Source organism: Phallusia mammillata, chromosome 4, assembly GCF_965637545.1.
Source record: "Phallusia mammillata chromosome 4, kaPhaMamm4.hap1.1, whole genome shotgun sequence".
NCBI lineage: Eukaryota > Metazoa > Chordata > Ascidiacea > Phlebobranchia > Ascidiidae > Phallusia > Phallusia mammillata.
Window position 1 is genome coordinate 28973874 of NC_137255.1, and position 20071 is coordinate 28993944.

Sequence of the window (20071 nt, forward strand, 5' to 3'; positions counted from 1 at the left end):
AGTGACCTTTTCCTTAAGCTGACATGTTTATGAACCTGTGAATCAATTCTCTGTGCAGCTTGGTACAGCATTTGAGGCAAACTGTCCTCGTTTGAGCATAAATTTAGCAAAAAGCGTTACCACAATTCTAACAGGTCAACCAAAAACCGCTATGACTTAGTCTCCAATCAAATAACAATTTGGGCTCTTGGGGACCAACAGGCTTATAAACACAAAAAAATGAAAATTACCAAATTATGCTATGCATGCAAAAACTTGTAAAGGGTTACATAGATCTTACAAAGTCTCCATCATAATTTTCAGGTGCCACAAAGTTTTCCGCACCGGCTTTACCATCAAAAAGTGATTTTCCTGTATCCAATTCGCGGCAAAACCCAAAATCACCAACTTTGACGTTTCCATCGAATGATATCAAAAAATTATGAGGTTTTAAGTCTCGATGTACTGAAACACCAAACAGTGCATAACACTAAGAATTGTTGTAAGCTTATTACCAAAACAGCAACCAAACTTACAGTTTAAAGATCTCTCAAGCCAATAAACAAGGAAAAAAACAAAATAAAATTAAAAAGGTTTGACATGAAGTTCATTAACACATACGCACAAGCGGATGTTCACAACACGCTGCAAATCCTTTTTTTGTCGAATTGTCAAATCAGTTTATTATTTTATAACATCACTACCGGGTTTTTAATGAATACCTATAGTATTTTGGTTGTATGAGTTTTTTTTTGACATTTCCACCGGTTTTAAAAACCTGTTGATATAATATATTCAAAACATAATTTATGATCACATATAAGTTTTTATCAGTTTTGTATTTGATTAAGTAGACTAAAACGTAACAATAGATTTTAAATAACTCACCAAAACCTTTTTCGTGTATGAACATGACTCCTTTTACAGCATCCACCAAAATCTTTTGTTTATCAATAAATATGCATTCTTCCTTATTGGCAAAGTTCTTTTTATCATTGAAATACTACAAATATTAAAGAATGGCTTTTAAAGTTGAACTTTCTTTGCATATCAGAATTTGACATGCTACGCAGTACATGTTGACTAGTTTAAATATATATGATCTAAACATGCCACCTTAAACGCATATAAACATTCAGCAAATTTGCTGCAATATTGTCGTTGTTTTGCGATTTTTAAAAATAGTGAAAATTTATATACATACATCATAGACAGACGTGCGACACATCTCCATCACAATGTTTGCTGTTGTTTCTTTAATACATATGCCGTAGTAGCGGACAATGTTTTCATGATTCAATTTGGACATAGTTTTTGCTTCCAACACAGCATCATTAATATGGTACATGGAATTATCTAGTTCTTTCATAACTAACTGCTGTTCATCTTTAACTCCTTTGCACCTGTAATTAAAAAGATCAAGTCTGTAAAAATTATTTAGTATGCTAGGTTTTAGTGCAGCAACATTTACTTGTATATTCGTGATCCTGGTGTTCCTTTGGCAATGAGTGCACCCTTTTCGTACTTCACACAAAAATGCGGAGTATTCGTATCTGCGCAAAATCTGTTTGCTATGTATTTCATTTATTATTGAACACGATGTTTCATATTTAGCAAAACATTTTTATGATATGATTACAGGTATGTTAAAGGAGGATGAATAGGCTGAATCAGAAACAAACCTGCTTCTAATTTTTCCTGCTTGTTGCTCTGGATAAAAAAAACATTAATGAGAAATAAAATTAAAGTGTAACAAAAAACACCACTTGCAAGCTTCAGATATTATTTAAAAAAGCGTAACAGATTATGTTTTTTGTACAACATACCACGTATATTTGTGTGTGGTTGTATATGATCCATGGATCTGACTTCAAAGTTGATTCATCAAGTTTTGGTATTCCTTCTAAATAAATAACACGAATGTCGCAAAACTAACAAGACCATTTTTTGGCAAAATCACACGGCCTAAGGTTTCCATAGCGTTAAGGTGTAAAACAGGGGTTCTTAACCAGGGGTGCACGCACCCCCAAGGGGTGCGAGAACTGTTCCTAGGGTGTGCGGGGATGCTGAATCAGTAAGGTTGGTTAGGTCTATTCTATTTAAACGATTGCAGAAGGGGGAGCCAAAATTGGTTGGTGATTTGAAAGGGGGTGCGAAAATTGGTTGGTGATTTGAAAGGGGTGCAGCAAGGAAAAAAGGTTAAGAACCACTGGTATAAAAGAACAAATCGATGAAAATTCATTTGATGTGGTTGGTGTGAGAAGCAGAGTTTCGCAACCAAATAGAGGATTAAACCAGCAAAGTAACTAAGCAAAGTGCATTTGACAGACTACTTTGTAACAACTTCCAAAGGATGTAGACATGTACATTGGGCCAAATGTACATCAAAATGCACTAGTTGTATTTGGCAGCATGAAAGTGCTGTGCTTCTTTATAATTTTATAAGTATACCAAATAAGCTTAGATGAATATCATTAGTGCGAACATTTTTCCACCTGCAGAGCGTTGAAAAGCCTGTGCATAGTGGCTTTAATTGATTCGAAAAAAATGATATGTTTGTATTTGAAAAAAAAATTACACCAAGAAGAAAGGAAAAAAACTCAGCTTATGTTTATTTTAAAGCCGTTGTTTGTATTTTTACGATTGGTTAATTTACAGACAGCTGTTTGGAGTTGATTTCGGGGCTTTGTTAGTGTGTTGCGGCGATCTCCCTAAGGGGCCCGTGAGATAGTTTCAGGGGGTCTATGAGGGTTGATTAAACTGCTACCCAAAAAAGTATAATAACGTATTATGCAAGAAACGAAAAACATAGAAAGACTTACGGAAAATTGCGTTGGGGGTCCGCAGACCCATAAAATGTATACAAGGGATCCGTGACCCAACTGGTTTACAATTTGATATGTGTTCAGGTGAATTGGGCTAGAAAGTGTGAGGCGGAATGTTTACCTTCACTTGCATGAATATACTGCTGTTTCAGTCATTTTAGCTTTACCATTACTGATGACAGCAGTTATTTGTCAATGCAACAACTGCTGTAAAAGCACTCTAACTTTGGAAGTTGGGGCTTGCTGACCGATATTTTGACTTTATGTGGCCCTCAACTGCATTCACATTTGTCGTATGATTGGGCGATTTAACCAAATCAATGGACAACATATATGTGAGAATCAGTGCAATTAACATTGGGAATGCTTGGAATTGTGTTTTTTTTGCTACCTTCTATTAATTGGGTTTCAAAATTTTACTTGTTGTTGTGTAATGATACATAATAAACATCCCATGTACAAAGACTTAAATTTAATATGGGTGTAGCTATTTGGTAAACACTGAAATAAGTTATGGCGTCATGAGCTAATTAGTAACGTAATTGAAAAAACAGACATCAAGTTTTGTAGGGAATTGTTTGTAAAACAACTTGGAACTAACAATTATCACGTAAACATGATTAAACCACAGTTTTATGAAAAAGTATAAATAAAATGACGTCATTTTGTAAGTGATGACGTCGTCGAATATTTTTTGTCTTTAATTTGTGGAAAATTTTATACCTAACAACTTTCCCACAGAAAGTTTTTGCCAATCTATTACCGATTTTGCTTGAAACAAGATACATATATTTCGCCTACACAGACATCGTCAGTTTCCAAACCACTGCAAACAACGTAGGTTGAATAATAGAGATCAGAGGTTAAAGCAAAACATAAAATAGTAAACAGCTAAAACAAGTAGGAATAAAACCTAACACTTCACATTAGATTTTTATTAAAGCTGACTCTGCCTGTGTAGGTATAACATAACTTTTGATTGTTACAAATTCGTGTTTATTGTTTTTGATTTAAAAGATTGCTTCTTTATTACTCAAATAAATAACCCATTTACTGCAGTAAGTTTAGTTTGCAATCAAATTACGTTTACCTATCATATCGGTGAACGATCCAGAAATACGAGGATCCGTAGCAACTGGCTTTGACTTTGTATGTGGCAGAAACATCTGCATTTGTTTCGATGAGGAAGTTATAACAGGGTGCCTGGGTGGGGGCGTTTTGTTATCGCAAGAATTTTGGGGAGCTAATGGAGACGAGCAGTGCGCTTGTTCAGATATTGAGGTACGTTGTTGTGATAAAGGCTGTTGACTTTGTTCACTCTCTTTTCTGGAATCTGTAACAATTCTTGGTCTGCAAAATATAAAGCATGCAATTCAATTGTTTTAAGGTTGATAAATCCATGCAATTTCAAGATGTAAAAAAAACTTTCAGCACCTCGAAAACCAACGGAACTTTTGTGAAAGTGTAGACAAAAAACGGTTCGTTGCAGAAGGCTTTACATTTGTTTGTTGCTGAGTTGGTGCAGTCTTGGAAGGGATTGGGTTTTGTTTGGGAAAGAGGGATCTTACTGGAATATTCGATGAAGTTTGGTTTTGCAAGGCAAGCGGAACAGTAAACTAAAACACACAGTAAGTTGTTCAAGTGTGACAATTTCTTTTCATTTATTGAAAAGTTGGAACAAGTTTTTGTGACGATAAGAATTGTCACTTTGTGACATTTGTTGTCAAAACGCTGGAGAGATATTTGTTATATTACCGGTTTGTTAAGATTTTCCACTCCAACGCACTCCGAGGTTTTTACTCCCAGTTTTTCGACGTCTTCACTGCCGATATCACATCCCTCCAGTATAAGTGTCTCAATGTTTAAAGTACCACGCGCCAGTAATGGTATTCCCCTGTGGCCGATCTTGTTGTAGGAGAGATCGAGTTTTTTCAGCTGATTTTAATGGAACAAATAACATAACATTTAACATAGTCAACAATCCAACAAACTTAATTTTATTGCATATATTTAAACGAAAATAACACATGTTGTGTTATTTAATACTTTTCATAAATGTAGCATATAAGTTAATAAAAGTTGGGTGAGAAATTTATTCGAATTTGAGAACACGGATTGTTGTACAATCCGTATGAGGTTTAGCTTGAGTTAACAGTGCACGCGGATTTCTTATAACGTTTGGCCACATATATCAAGCAATTCATAACTCTGCGGTGTTTTCCAAATGTCTCCAATCAGTTAACGTATCATTCAGTTAAAAAACTTCATATTACCGGTGCCACTCTGTGTTGAATCACGAAGAGAAGATTCTCGAAGTCAACTGGAAGGAGAGATGATTCTCTAAGGTCGAGCTCATCAGGAAGTAAGGAGGCCACAGTTGAAGCAATCTCCGGATCATTTGACTCACGAGCCCAGCTGCAAACTCGCATGATTTCATTTTTATTGTTGACCGTGGGTTTGGAATGAATGAATTTTGAAAGCAATAATTTCTTTTGCTCCCAATCCGGATGAGAGCTTTCAGGAACAAGTGGCTCGAGTTGATGAAAAACCGAAGAATCGCAAATCCCGAAAACAAACTTGGATACAACTTCCCATCTGTCGTCTGCAAGTTGTTCGAGGACTCTCTCAAACTGGTCAAGGGACATAACTATCATCAGGTAGAAACCAACAAAAAACTCCTGCCAGATGAGATGAGAGAAATATCGAACTTTGTGACCATCCAATATGGTCAGCTTGAGATTCCCATGCTTTGTAACTGACGTGTATGTAAATGCATCAGCTGTGCATTCCTTTATACCTGCTTTTACGAATGCCTTTGCCTTGAACGCAATCTCCATCTTTAGAAATGCATCATAGGCCAATTTTGCCAGTTTGTCCAACTCACCTTCCTGGCCCCTCATATGATTGGTTGTGAGATATTGACCACAAGTGAAAGCAAGGACTCGAGTGAGTGAAACAAACTGAATATCTCCATCGTAATTCATCATGTAGCATACAGTCAATATAAAATTGACAGGAACATAGCAATAAGCAAATACTTCGCGGTTTTGCTCCAGCTTTTGTTTTATATCGTTGTATTTGTCTCCACATATCTGACGTCCAAGTTCCTCTTGTGATGGTGGAGTCAATCCAAGTATTTGAACAATAAACCTCGGTCGATATGAAGGATGGAGCTTGTACAGTTGAGTTGGTCGTGACGTGAAAATCTTTCGAGCACGTGGAAGCAAGTTTCCTCCCGCCAAATGTTTTAGGTAGTTTTCCGCTCTGGACTTTGAATGTTGTAGGGGTTGGGCAACTTGTGTGGAAAATGATTTAAAAGCTGCTTCGTCAAAACCGTCAAAAATAATTACAACATTTGGATCATTGCAAATGGAATTGATAACGCTTTTTTCTTGTTCCGAGGAGCAAACTTGTTCAATCGACATGGCGGAGAGAAGAAACTCAAGAAGTTTCATCTTCTTTTTAAAATCGATGTGCCTGACCTCAATGTAGAAGAAAAAGGAAATCTCTCCGCACAACTCACCCCTTAAACCTTGGATGGCCCACTTTTTGGCTGAGGTCGTCTTTCCTATTCCAGCTTGTCCAACCACACCGACCACGTTTCCATGTTTTTCCATGTAATCTTGTTTTGCGTTTTTTGCGTCAATTTTGAATTTATTTTCCGCTTCATGTTCTGCTGTTTTTTTTGCGCGATAAAACATTTCTTCACCAGTTATATCACTTTGCGTTATCTTGTAAACATTTGCTAGTTCCTTTCTGCTGCGATAATGTCCTTCTGCTTGAAACTCATCATCAATTCGCTGTGGTTTGTCTACTATGGCAAGGTTGGCAGGTGTTATTTTCCGTTCAGCAATGTTTGCTAGGGACGATTCTTCACTAGCGATAACTTCCACCCGTTGTTTGAGTAACAACATCAGATCTTCAACAAACTGAACATCTTGATGTGTTTCGTTTGTTTCTGGTGTTGTTGCATACAGGTTAACTATTTTAATAGGAGCGTTGTAAACTGGTCCACGTGTGTAGATGTTCGTGTCACCTTGCTGCCAATGTAAATCTTTAGTTGAAAACTTATAATGAGATACATCATCAGGACTTTGTGTTAATTTAGATTGAACACCATCATTATCCTGTCCCTGGATTGAGTTGGCTCGGGGTTCAGGACCATCTGGTCCTTGGGTGAAATGAGGTTGGGGTTCGGCATCATCTGGTCCTTGGGACAAGCTGAGTTGGGGTTCAGCATCTTCTGGATCTTGAGATAAGCTGAGTTGGGTTTCAGCATCATCCTGTCTTCGGGTCAAGCTGAATTGTGGTTGAGCATCATCTGGTTCTTGGAAGGAGCTAAATTGGTGCTCAACATTATGTGGTCTTTGAGTGAAGGGGGATTGGCGTTCTGCACCTTCTGGTCTTTGAGTGAAGGGGGATTGTCGTTCTGCATCATCTGGTTCTTGGATCAAGCTGGGTTGGGGTTGAGCATCATCTGGCCCTTGGGTCAAGCTGGGTTGGGGTTTAGCATCGTCTGGTTCTTGGGTAAAACTTGCTTGGGATGTAGCATCATCTGCTCCTTGGGTAAAGCACGATTGGAACTGGGGTCTTTGAGATAAGTTGGACTTGGCAACCTTGTTATCCTTTTTTAGGTTTGTATTGGTTTGTTTTTTCAAAAATTCCATTTTTGATTAATTGTCTTGGGATATTTTTTTTGTCTTCCTGTTAATCAGTTATGTTATGTGACATTTACACGGTTGCGTCCACGTTTCGTTTGTTTGTTGTTGTCATAAATTTGTGACCACTACAACATGAATCACCAGACGTTTCACAAAAAATTATTATCACAACAATGTCGCCCTACATCTACGAAAACAGTAAAGCTTTAAAGACAAGGAATAAAAAAGTTATAAAACGGACAGAATGCAACTCGACTTAAAACACATAGACCTCCAAGGGAGGTTCGTGGACTTGTAATGGAATGGACAATTCAGAATGGACAAGTGGCAAAACGGACAATATTTGTCGAACAGAAAACAAAATTGACATTGAACAATCGGGTAATAGTGGGTTTCGAAAACGGTTTAAACAAAACATCTTGTTCCCCAAAATACATTCAAAATGTAAATCCAAGTTGCTCTCGTCATTGGTTACAACTTAACCACCGCAACCTCCGCAGAAAACAGACAACAAACGAACACAACCAGAAAACAACTAACAATGTCCAATCTACCCAAATACAACAAATTATCAAGCACATAATCTGTGTATAAAGGTGGCGACGGAATTTAAAGTTGGTGCAATAAAGTATTAAAATCATTACATGCATTCTTAGTCACAGTTAATGTCAACTTGCACAGAACCTTAAATGAAAGATTTTTTCGAAAAAAACACCAATAAACACAATGTTACGATGTAAACAAGTAAGTTAACCCAAATAGTTAGTGATCCTCGTTTTTAAATTAACCCAAAAGGCACATAGTGATCCTCGTTTTAGGTAAGAATCCACACTTGCCACAACAAAATGTGAAAATTATGAAACTAATAGAAAAGTGTTTGTTACAGTTGTTGCATGTTTGATAGATGTTGGCAGCACTTCCACCTTCGTTCAATCTAAGTCTTTACCAGTTCCGAATGCAGAATTTAAATATCATCAGGTTCAAATAGGCGGATTGCAGCTTTGCAAAACTGTCCTGCTCCAATGTAATAAAAAACATTGTTGTAATTGTTCACATAGCAGACATGTACATACAATTTTCTACTTTTACAGCAAAAACAGAAGTAAAGCGTAATGCAGCAAAACTAAACTAAGTTCGTCTATATCTACGAAGCAACGAATGAGTTAAACCGTCACAAAAACAGTTGTCGTATGGGTTGCAACAATAAAAATTTCGCGCCTGAAACATTTGAATACAACGACTGTATTCAAATTGTTGCGTTAGTAATGGTCATATAATTCCTATTATGTTCCATTTCATTGTTAGTTGGGTTTTGATTCCTTGTGTTATCATAAATTGAAACATGCATACATTTTCGTCAATATTTTGGTATTTGATAAACAAAAATAGAAACGTTTATCAACAATAACAAAATGAAACCATGTAAAGCATAAAGTTTTAAAATATCACCGTAAATTTTTTTTTGTGTGTGCTGCATTATAATAATGATAAGACCATAATAATAAAAAACGAATAGAAGGGCCACAGCAAGACGTGGAACGTCAAAACTTGCTTTAAATGTGATTAATACACAATTGTTTATACCTGGTTATGTGTGTCAGTGTGGAAGGACCAAAAAGGACCAGTTATAGTGTTTATGATCAACATGAATATTTGTAGAAGGGGTTCGCAAGTAATATTTGGTTTATGTCGACACAATGACCGAAATAGACTTAATTACATCACAATACATGCGCTTATTGCTATTTGCAATGCCATTTCATGATTGCATACAACACGTGTTTGCATTAAGCATCCTCTCTGCTTGCATGTTTTACTCACTTATTCCTTAAAAATACCTCAGCGAACCCACCCCACATATTGACCATTTCGATCCCATGGGTTCGTATTTTTGAAATTTAACGTTTAACACTTGTTTATATCATGCAACTTTTCAGTACCTCAGTTCCATCTCTATTATCCAGCACAATTTGGGTGCTTCGCTTTCAGCCTTTGTCCTATCCCAAAGTCACCGCTAGGCTCTCACCAGAGCAATTGTTAATGCCAAGTCAGCGCCGATATAGTGGCATGTAAATGGGAAAAAAAGTTTTAGTTACGTTTCTGCGGTTCCGCAAAGTTTTCAAAATCAATAAAGGAATGTAACAAGGTTTAATCGCACAAACAGAAGCAGTGACTTTAAGAACAGCCGCATACAGTACATGGAAACCAACCTGACATTTTTGGTGATGTCATTCTATACGAAGCAAAATCAGTATCCAAGACAATTCAATCTTATGCCCAAAACCCAAAACGTTTCGACGTTCTATACGGGACGTCTTCTTCAAGGTAACGTCAGCTACCTAACACACTCGTTCTTATAACTGCAATAGGTGAACAGTTTACCCCGTATAAGACGTCGAAAACGTCGGATGACTTGTTTGTATTTGCTGGATGAACAAAAAAAGAAAAGTCTTTGAAATATGGCTGGTAACAATACTTTATTCACATCCGAACATTGGTTTTAGCTTTAGGCAATGCGAGTTAGTTGAAACTACAAAAACATTAAACAGATTTTTTTTCAGAATCTGCACCTAGCGACCAAATATCAAAACGCTATGTTGTTCCGACCCAGATAGAAGGTGTTTAGTAAGCGCTCTTTTGCCGTTACAATTATCGCAACTCGTACGCTAGCAGGCAAAGAAGAAACGCCAACTTGTGCCTGCCAACTGTTAAACGCACAGTAGTAAAACATAAAAACAAAAACGTCTTATCTTTGGCGCCGAAGCATAAAAAATTCTAAATTGAAAATTTGAGTTAGTGCTATGTGTTAACTTGCAATAAAGCATATCTTGTAAAGATCTGTTATGGAACTGCAAATAAGTTTAACTATTAAAATCAGTACCTCATCAACACAGTGCGTCTACATTCGAGTGCTTCGCTTTCGGCTTGTGTCTCATCTCACAGTCGTGTGCCGCCAGGTGTCACACCAGAGCAAACATTAGTTTCAAAATCGATCAAGTCAATATTGCTTCTGCACAAAGAAAATATTGTTCGTGACGCTCCACTGCCAATTTATGGAATATAAAAGCTATATAGTGAAAGCCATATATATTATGACAAAACAAAGTAGTTTCAGACAGGTTGCCTTTTAAGCAAGTTACACCAAAAACCAAAATTCCACCGAATGAAGTTTGTGTTTGAAATTCAACATTTTAAATACATTAAACACAAAACTTGCCGCTTATTTGACCATGTAGCGCCCTGTAATATCCTACATGCATAGGACGCGAAACGAACCTTTTTCTTTATTGTCTAGTGTTGTCTTTTTATGTGTGGTGTTGTGGCTCTCGCGTCATTCTATCGACTTGTTTAAATAAAGTGTAGGTCGCCTCATTGGTGACCACCGGCGTGATAACATGAGCACAGAATCTCAAAACGCAGTTGCCTTAAAGTTACCAACCTTTTGGCCAACTCAGCCTAAATTATGGTTTCAACAAGCAGAGGCACAATTTGCTTTAAGAAATATCACTGCGGACATTACGAAATACTATTACGTTCTGTCGGCGTTGGATCAGGACACGGCAGGTCGGTTAATTGACCTTTTGACAATCCGCCGGAAGACAACAAGTATGTAGGTCTTAAAGAACGTTTGCTCTCCATGTTTACTTTGACAAAGTCGCAAAGACCACAATGCCTACTTCAGATGCCTCTTTTAGGCGACAAAATGCCATCAGCGTTGATGGATGACATGCTAATTTTATTGGATGAACAGAAAGAGTGTTTTTTGTTCGAAGAACTGTTTCTGCAACCGATGCCAACATATGTAAGAACGGGACTTGCCACCCAGAAATTTACGGACTATCGAGCTATGGCTCGGACAGCTGATGTTTTGCTGCGTGCCGGACGCTATGATTCTGAGAACGCTGTTGGTTTTAATCTTAAGCCACGAATGCGGCAAAACAAACCTAAAAAGCCAGATGGAAGCGGAATGTGTTTTTACCATGATCGATTTGGTATGAAAGCTAGAACTTGCCGCCCTCCATGTTCTTGGCAAGCAGGAAACGAGGAAGCCGACTGGCGCTGGCTGCTGCGTTGGCCGGTACAGCAAACAGCCTTTTCCACGTGTTTGACCGCACTTCTGGTCACAGTTTTCTTGTCGATACTGGCGCTGAGGTCAGTGTTTTTCCTCCGTCGGGACGCGAACCCCGCATGAATCCTTTAGGCCAAACATTACTTGCTTCCCAAGGATGCGAGATCCGCACCTATGGAGCGCTGTGTTTCATTGGATCTGCCTTCGGGAAAATTTAAATGGCCGTATATTCTCGCTGATGTCTCGAAGCCTTTGCTGGGAGCGGATTTCCTGCGGGCACACGCGTTTTTGGTAGACATCAAACACAGACGCCTTGTCAACGCCAAGACGTTTTTTAGCAATGCTATCGGCAAAATGGAACAATCAGCACCACAGTTAAACGCACTAGCTAGCAGTGTCTCTGAGTACACCCGTCTATTGGGCAAATTTCCGCAAATTACAACTTTCCCCCACACAGTGTGGAGCACTTCATCATCACCAGTGGCCCACCTGTACATTCCAAGGCTAGGAGATTGCCTCCTGAGAAACTGGCGATTGCTGAGAAGGAGTTTGACCATATGTTAAAACTTGGAATTATACGACGATCCTCCAGCCCGTGGTCATCTCCAAAGCACATGGTCCCGAAAGCTTCGTGAGACTGGAGACCATGTGGTGATTATCGACGCTTGAACGCAGCTACACTGCCCGATCGATACGCGATTCCTCATGTTCAGAATGTTTCCGCTCGTTTAGCGGGGCTCAACGTTTTTTCAAAGATCGACCTAGTGCGTGGGTATCACCAAGTTCCCATGGCACCAGCAGACATTGCAAAAACGGCGGTTGTAACTTCCTTCGGACTGTTTGAATTTCTCCGTATGCCATTCGGCCTCAAAAATTCGGCTCAAGCTTTCCAGCGACTAATGGACACTGTCTGTCAACCTTGGATTTCGTTTTCGTATATTTGGATGATATCCTCGTGGCCAGTACATCGGTTGCTGAGCACCTTACGCACCTGAGGCAACTTTTCGAACAGCTTACTATTCATGGTTCAGTTATTAACGTGGGCAAATGCAAATTTGGCGTATCAGAAATTAATTTTTTGGGACATAGGGTATCAAAACAGGGGGTAAAACCACTTCCGGATAAAGTAAAAGCTATCCAAGAGTTCCCACGCCCAACAACCATCAAAGGTCTGCAGCAGTTCGCGGGTATGATTAATTTTTACCATCGCTTTATTCCTGAATCAGCAAAAATCATGTCCCCTATATACTCAGCATTTGCAGGAAAACCGAAATGGCTCTTTTGGAATACCTCTTTGAATTCAGCTTTTGAAAACGCCAAGCAGGCTTTAGCTGAAGCAACTATGCTGCACCACCCGTTACCTCAGGCTCCAACTGCTCTCACTACAGACGCATCGGAGCATTCTGCTGGCGCTGTTTTGCAGCAACTCATTGAAGGCAAGTGGCGTCCACTGGAATTTTTTAGTAAGCGGTTTCGTCTACCGGAAACAAAATACAGTGCATTTGACAGAGAGATGCTTGCGTTTTTTCTATCGGTACGTCATTTTCGATATTTTCTAGAAGGTCGTCCGTTTGTGGTTTATACCGATCACAAGCCACTGACATTTGCGTTTTCTAAAGTATCCTCTCCATGGTCTGCTCGTCAGCAGCGACATCTGACCGCCATTTCGGAATTTACCACGGATGTGCGCCATGTAGTCGGCAATCGAAATTGTGTGGCAAACACTTTTTCACGTGGAGTAGTTAATGTAGTTCATTTTCCGTTAGATATGGATTACGTTGCTCTCGCGAAGGCTCAACTTGTCCCAGAGGTTCAAGCCTATCGCACAGCGGTAACTAACCTCAAGCTTGAAGACATTGAAGTCCGACGATCTGGCACAAAGCTCTTATGTGACACTTCTCAAAGCAAGCCCCGTCCAATAGTGCCGGCGTCATGGCAGCGGAAAGTTTTCGACGTAATACACGGACAGTGAAATCCATCCATTAGAATCACTAAGAAACTAATGGCCTCAAAATTCGTGTGGCACGGCTTGCGAAGGCAAGTGGGTTTATGGTTCAACTCTGTCCGTTCCTGAGCATTTTTTGTAAACAAACCGACGTGTCCACAGCAAATACCTCCAGCGCTGCACGAATCATTCCGACATCTAGTCCCGCCGCCGATGTCCCGACACAATGAAGTAAAGACACATGTTCCCACAACACTTCGCACGAGTGATTATGTTTTTGTCCGAATTGACAAGCATCGCCCACCTCTATCGCAGCCATACAACGGTCCACAAAACGTTCACATTGGATATAGGTGGACGTAACGAGACAATTTTAATCGATCGCCTGAAGCCAGCGTACCTGGACGAGACACAGCCTATTCACATGCTTGAAGTTCCCCGCCGTGGAAGACCACCTGGGCATACGACTTCGCCACCCGGACCACCCAGTAACTTGTAGCGCCAAATCGTCCAAACACGCACTGGTCGAGTTATTCGTCCGCCTGTACGATTTCGTTAAGTTCGCTTCTGGAGGGGGTAATCTAGCGACCTTGTAATTCTCTACATGCATAGGACGCAAAGCGAACCTTTTTCTTTATTGTCTCGTGTTGTCTATTTATGTGCAGTGTTGTGGCTCTCGCGTCATTCGATTGACTTGTTCAAATATAGCGCACGTCGCCTCAACCAGTCTAATACCGCCGAAGAAATGGAGATGAAAGATCAGGTTTTATTGTTGAGCGCTAAATACGTCATAAAAATGTTACATCATTATCACGTCACAGGCGGCGCCCCCAGTGTTTCATGTGACAAGCGGCGAAACTCGACGTGGCAGGGTTAGGCACGTGTAGTCGTGGTTGTACCTTGTAGAATACGAATGTGTTTTACCGGACGGATTTTGTGTGCTGGTATTAACTGTCTTAATACTGTAAACGTGGCAGCAACTGATAAATGCAGTTCAGAGCCGAACTGTAAAGCGCGCACATAACAAAAACACATGTCACATTTTTACTGTAACATGTTAATTTGCTTAGTTATTAATAACGAATTTCGTTCGGCGAAAAACAAACAAATCAACAAAAAATTTGCGGCATTTTGGGCATTTTAAAATGTGATTGTTGTGAAGTTACGATATGTTTGGAATTATAACTATAACCTGAAATTGTTTAGGTCATTGCTTTGTGATAAAAATTAGCAATGTTAAATTTTTTAATTGGCATTTTGTTTAATTGGTTGTATATGGTTGTTATAACTGTAAACGAGGATAACACACATTTCGGTGTGAGGATTTTAATTAGAAATTATAAGACAGCTATTTCTAAGATTCCAAATTAGCAGTAACACTCAAGTAGCCCGCGCAATCATTCGTAAACCACATATGGCCCTTTGGCCGAAAAGGTTGGACACCCCTGACATAAAGTGTCCAAAAATATCAGTGCAAAACATACAATACAAGCAATGTATAAATTGTGAATGGAAAAATATTAAGGGGAAATAAACATCACTGAAAAGTTTTGCGAGTGGTTAGGTCTGCAGCTTAAGTAATATTTCGAATGTGTTCTAAGCCGGGGTTTACGGATGCTTAGGTCGGCAACAGACCATAAAAAGTGCTGAGGGGAAAAGTGCAAAGCGGAATATAACTAATCCTGGAATGTTTTGCGACGGGTTAGCGTCGGACTTTACTGAGCTATAAAAAGAGGGTGTTACCAAAACCCAAATACGCAAATAAACGCAGACCAGTTCTATGACAAAACAAATAAAAATTTAACTTAAAATAAAACTTTATACGATGTCTGCAATGTTTTTAGACAAACAAATGAAAGTTTGATTCGCTGTGTTGTGCAACATATATATGCCATGTCAAAACTTTAATATAATTGTAATACATCCCATAATCAAACATAATTTCTGAAATGATAGGCTGGTAACATATCAATAAAGTGATTAAATGTGCAAAGTAAGTGCTAGCAAAGAGCAATAAACTAAGGTTACAGTTTATTGAAACCCCATCAAGGGACATAATGCAAATTTGGGTTTAGAACTGAGGTTGGGTTTGGGGTCAAATACACAGTTCTTATACTAAGCAAATATTTTCATGATAACAAACTTATTCCGCATGTTAATATTATGTCAAGTGCCCTTTGTTTCATCGTTGAAAACATGAAAATTTTAGTAAGTATTTAAATTCAAAATGAATGAGGATTTTTACTTGTTTGACTGGACAGTGGGCCTACAGTTGCCAACATAGAGACACAAAACAAATACATATTCGACTCTTAAATGCATGCACAAACTAACAACGAAGAATGTCTAGTTTCCGATAAAAAAACTATGTTTGGTATTTTCAGGTTGAAAACAGCTTGCATTCGCGCCGAGACAACAGGTTTACGGCTACTTTGATGGGCAACAGACTGTGGAAAAGATTTGCAGGTTTCAAATGTTAGCCCGCAACTTAATGGATAACCGAAAGGATAAACTTCATAAACAATTGAACGGAAAAACACCCGTTTAAAATAAAAAAAATCAGTGTGTTAAGCAGTTACAAAACGTAATATTAAAGTACAAACTTTCGGGTTCGGTTGGGCTTTAAGGTTTTGGTGGCAAAATAGCATAAAAGTATAACCACGACTGTATTAAGTTATGAGTTTAGATTTAAGATCTGCAGATTACAAACGGACTCATTAAAGTGCACAAATGCTTAAGCGTTGATGGGGTTTATTGTTTTTCATGCACTGCGTATTAAATTAATGCTTAAAATACATCTTACAGTAATGTTGTGACGTTTTAAAACTGACATATCTTTTGTTGGTATATTTGTTTGTTGTCACAGCTACAACCCCTGAAAGAACATAAGGTATTTGAGCTTATATTCGGCACGGATATCGAATATAGTAAAATACTGTGGCACAAGTAGATTGAACATATTTGTTCAGCTTTAAATATAATATTAGACCAAAACAATTGCTGTGTTGCATTAAATGTCCAGTAAACTGTGACAAACGCTTTAAAACGATTTTAACACCCAAAACAGTTTCGCAAACAAAACTACAAACCGTTCTGTTAAGTATGTGGAGATTACCACTGAACTATGAAACTAAGGTTTCGCAACTGAAATAGAGAAAATATTTTCGCGTTTGTAAACGATATCTTCCAGCCGCTATGTTCAGCAACAAACGGTTGCAGAGTGGAAATTACCAAGCGGAGCAATCCATCTATGCGGCGTGACTGAGCTCTAAGGATTTGGACATATATTAAACAGAACAGAAACGCACGTTAAACGAACTGCAACAAAACATGTCAAACACTTTGGATTACCGCAAATCAGAACAAAGTTCGGTGAATTTATATGGTAACTTTTTTGGTAACGATATAACCTAACATAATCGAAAACGCAATGTGAGGCACCTGTTGACAACAATTATTCAGGGGGAATGTCTGTTGCGTGTCAATAAATGTTTACATGAAATGACAAGGGTATTTTAAGTGTTTAACTCATATTTCACGCAAAGCAGCAAGAATGCTAGTGAGATGAGATGTCGTGGAGACGTGAAAGAAACTTCGTTGCGATCTCGGTTTTCAAATAGCCAACATGGAACATCAGATTTGTTTATAATTCTGATCGAATTCTGTTTATTCCAGCAAAAAAAGCTGTGATGCAAGTATGAGACGAATGTTATCATTGACAACATCAGCGAACACAGTATCTTGGCGATACTTAACGTTGTATTACAGCGACCAGCATAACAAAATGCATAATTTAGCCAAAAACAGACATTATCTTACCAACGCCTAAGCCAGGGGTCTGCAACACGCGGTCCGCGAGGCAATTTTTCCGTGTCCCGTGGCGTTATTAGCAAATGAAAATGTATATTAATATCTTGTAAAAAAAAGAGTTTTTTTGTTTTTTTATCACCCTCCAAGTGTTTCACAGTTCAAAATTAATGAAACATTAACAACCTTGGATCACTCGTGAGTTAAGAATACCAAATTTAACCTTTGTGATGCATTATTATTATTATGGTGAAGTCTGATCATAAAAAGCGTAAAGTTAAAAATTCGTTAAGTTTCTTGGATACATTTTTTTAGTTTTGCTTAGGGATAAGGAACGTTTAATTTGATGAAGGCCAACCAACATTTTAGTGATACTTATGTAGGTCGCATTGACTTTTTCAGATGCCCATAGGCCAGTGGTTTCCAAACCATTTTATATACAACAGGCGTTTCGCAGTTTTCCGCGATCGAAGATAAATTAAATGCTAAAACCAATTAAACAGCTTAAGCTGTTAAAAGTAATTTTAACTTTTACCTCTAAAGCTTTACTACTACCACTACATTTTACCTAAATATTATCACTTGGTTACGCGTAACAATGATCTAAGATTGGTTTGTGACATCACAGACAAAACTAAGATAAGAAATTATGCGCAAACAATTGTTTTCAATGTTGCTTGATATGAAATATAAAGCATTGATGAACACGCAAGTAAGATTGTAAAGCCAAAAGCGCTTGAAGGTCAAAAAAATAACTCAGTTAACCACTAAGGGACTAATGAACTATCTAGGTTGGAAACATCTGGCGTGGAGTGTTAATTCCACAGTAATGTAACCACATATATTTCTATTATTGGTGTAGCTTGCAGTATCAAGGTCTTTAAGAAAATTTTAACATCTAAGATCGCATATAGCCCGCGGCTTCTAGGTAGTTCAAATTTGGCCCAGGACAACTTTTGAGTCTGAGACCCCTGGCCTAAGCAAAAAAAAGTCATTTGAGAAAAGCACTGGCAAACTTTGACATTATGCCATGCAAATGTAATGTGTTGAGCTAATGCAAAAGGTGTTTTAGCAAAAAAAATTGTCGCGTTCACGACAATCTCGGGTACACGATTGTTTCATCAATACAGCGCGCCTGGCACGCATCTGTAGAATAGAAAACCAAATAGAATGCCACGCAACAAGGCAATGCAACGACAGGGCGCAAAAGACAATGTGTGCTACAGGAAAAACTGCGGCGGCAATAAGCGGTTTGACAATTTGAACTGATGATAAATGTAAACAATTTGTCACATTAACAAATATCCACGATGTTCATTAAACTAAATACGCCATTACGTAACAATTACAGTGTTCAGCAAAATGTTTACGTCTAAATAATATTGCAAATTACTTGGAAAACTGCTTAAAACTATATTTCTGAAACTATAACTATATTAAGAAACTATAAAGAATTTTTAGGATTTGGAGTGTAAAATAAATCTCATTTACAAGCGGCGTCCTAAAAGTTGTCAGCACCCATGCACTCTTGTAATGCTAAACTGTGCGATTTTGTGCGTTTTATTGCCGTGTTTGTATCAGTAAGTCCTGGGCTTTTACCACAATTTTGCACTCACAGTTATCACTGGTTTGAAAGTGATTACAAAAAAGTAATGTTGCTGGAAACGTCAAACGCGCAAATTTAAATCACACATGTAAACAAATTACCAAAATTGCACAGAAATGGGTTTGAACACAAATAAGAAATATTCAAATACAGTAAACAAAAATTCCCAAATGAATACCTTGTAGTCTTTGTGTGTTAAAACTGGTTCTGCTTTACCCACGGTCGTAATGGGAAACAATTTGAACAGTTGTGAAAAATATTTCAGCACAAAACTTGTTAATATAAAATAAATAAAGCCCAGTTTACTAACACAAACATTGATATAAAGTTTTGTGTAACTCGTATGTGCTGTGGTTAGGCCAACAACGTTCAACCACTGCTGATTATCTTATGACGACCTCTGCAGCAATGTTAAATACCTCAAACTTGAATCAGGAATCAGCATTCGATGCGAACAATCTATTAAATTGCCCACAGCACATACAAGTACAGAGTTAAAACAACTTACTTTGCATCTTGTCTTTTGAACGACTACTTTACTCAACCAAGTTCGCGCTTCTTTTATCGACATCAAGCTCTTGCAGCCACATTTATAGCAAACTGCAAACCGCCATTTTGATTATCGCGTCACAAGTGGTTGCTCAGCAAAGCCCTTTTTTCCCTCTTGGCGGTGATTTAAAAACTCTTTTCCTCTAGGCCTAACACGTTGATTGCAAGATGTGAAATACCTGATAAAACAACAATGTTGTGTCAATTAGCCTATAACAAAAAGCAGTAATTACCTTTTAAAACGCTCAGGAGTTAATATTGCGTTGGTGTGAATACTTGTACTGTGTAGTACGTTAAAATTTGATTGCTTTTCATAGATGGTCACTTCTTAACAAACACACAGTATCGAGAATATATTTGCAAGATGACAAGTTATACTTACTTGCAGTTACAGAAACACTCTCAGCATGTTGCTTAAACTTTTGTTCCAGCTTTATTCTTGTTTAAATCCATGCAGTTTGCTTTCGAACAAGGTCGAGGAAAAATGCATCTGACTTCCAATGGCGTAGGCAACCGAAAATTTTGGAAGGGGCCAAATGATTTGTTGTCCAAAACGGTTTTTTTATGCTAGGGTGTGTTTTACCCTTGATTTTTCAAACTGGAGTTCGAAGAGATCACCAAATGATTTAT

The 20071-nt window shown here is 38.3% G+C and overlaps 1 long non-coding RNA gene across 1 annotated transcript; it reads right to left on the minus strand.

Annotated features, from left to right (window-relative positions):
* Positions 1-9686: 9686 nt before the first annotated feature.
* On the minus strand, positions 9687-19452 carry LOC145224569 (uncharacterized). Its single transcript, XR_013859692.1, has 3 exons — positions 19401-19452; positions 10347-10475; positions 9687-9891 (listed from the first exon to the last, which is right to left on the minus strand). It is a non-coding gene; the product is annotated as an uncharacterized LOC145224569 (long non-coding RNA).
* Positions 19453-20071: the final 619 nt, after the last annotated feature.